This window comes from Orycteropus afer, unplaced genomic scaffold, assembly GCF_000298275.1.
Source record: "Orycteropus afer afer isolate SDZICR_OR568_19922 unplaced genomic scaffold, OryAfe1.0 scaffold00240, whole genome shotgun sequence".
NCBI classification, from domain to species: Eukaryota; Metazoa; Chordata; class Mammalia; order Tubulidentata; family Orycteropodidae; genus Orycteropus; species Orycteropus afer.
This window is the reverse complement of record NW_006921827.1, coordinates 3,388,908-3,389,996: the sequence shown is the minus strand read 5'-3', so window position 1 is coordinate 3,389,996 and position 1,089 is coordinate 3,388,908. Positions and strand designations below refer to the sequence as shown.

General features: G+C 36.0%; 1 protein-coding gene across 1 annotated transcript in view; it reads left to right on the top strand.

Annotated features, from left to right (window-relative positions):
- HSD17B4 (hydroxysteroid 17-beta dehydrogenase 4) overlaps positions 1 to 1,089 on the top strand; it is a 125,048-nt gene that overhangs the window by 867 nt on the left and 123,092 nt on the right. The gene's annotated exons all lie outside the window — the stretch shown is intronic.

Here is a 1,089-nt window from a genome sequence, read left to right as displayed (position 1 = left end):
CCACCAGAGCTCCCAGTAATACACATAATACTCATCAAGTGATGTGATGCTTAAATGTGGCCTTTGTTTCTCTTTGAACATTTCAGTAGATAAATTCACGCTTTGTAACATATGGCAGGGGATTAAGATCTTTTCTAAATAAAGGACTTGTATAAATCCATAAGAAAGACAAAACACCCCAAAAAAGACATGAACAAAGGATTCAAACAGGCAAAACAGTAAGAAATAAAAAGAGCTGGTGTGTCCATTTGAGCACTTTTTAGTGCTCAAATGTTGCTTACTGGTAAGTTGTTCTTAGCTGCCATGACAGTGGCTATTTTGACTCATAGGGACTCCATGTTCCAACAGTAGAACTGCTAACCTAAAGGTTGGCAGTTTGAATCCACTGAAGGCACGTGCAGAAGAAAGGCCTTGTGAACTGCTTCTATAAATTATAGCCAAGAAAACACTGTGGAGCAGTTCTACTTTTTAACACATTGAGCCATTTTGAATCGAAGGCAAACTGAGTGGAAACTAACAACAACAACAAAATATGCTTCAGAATTCTCTGGATCCTTACAGTCCCATTGTAGTGGTTGGCATGTTGCAGGTATTTAATAAAATCTTGGGGATGAATTGTTAGAAAAAAACTTCTGTGATCTTTAATAGATTATCCAAACCACTGACTTATTCAAAACAACAGAAATAGGCAAAGTATTTTGGGTCTTGAAAAAAACTCAGAATTTTATAAACTGGATTTTGAGTGGAGGATTTATAGATTTATCACATTTTGGGTTATTTTTGATGGTTTCTGCTGACAAGACTCTATTCTCCATCTTTAACTATCATAGGCTTACCATTAATAAAAATGTTATTGTATCTTACCATATTTTAAAGCTACTTGTTGAGTGAAACAGCTGTTTTATAATTTCCTGTATCCCCTATCCAACAAATGTAATTTTTGCTTACTGGAAATGTGTTTCTGGGATAGAATAAACTTGCTTACAGTATTAAAGGAGCAGAATGACATAGCAGTAGGCCCAGTTTCTGGTCTAGAGTTTACCATTTCAAATAGCCTTGGAGCTTGGGGCAGGTTACTCAACCTTTCCT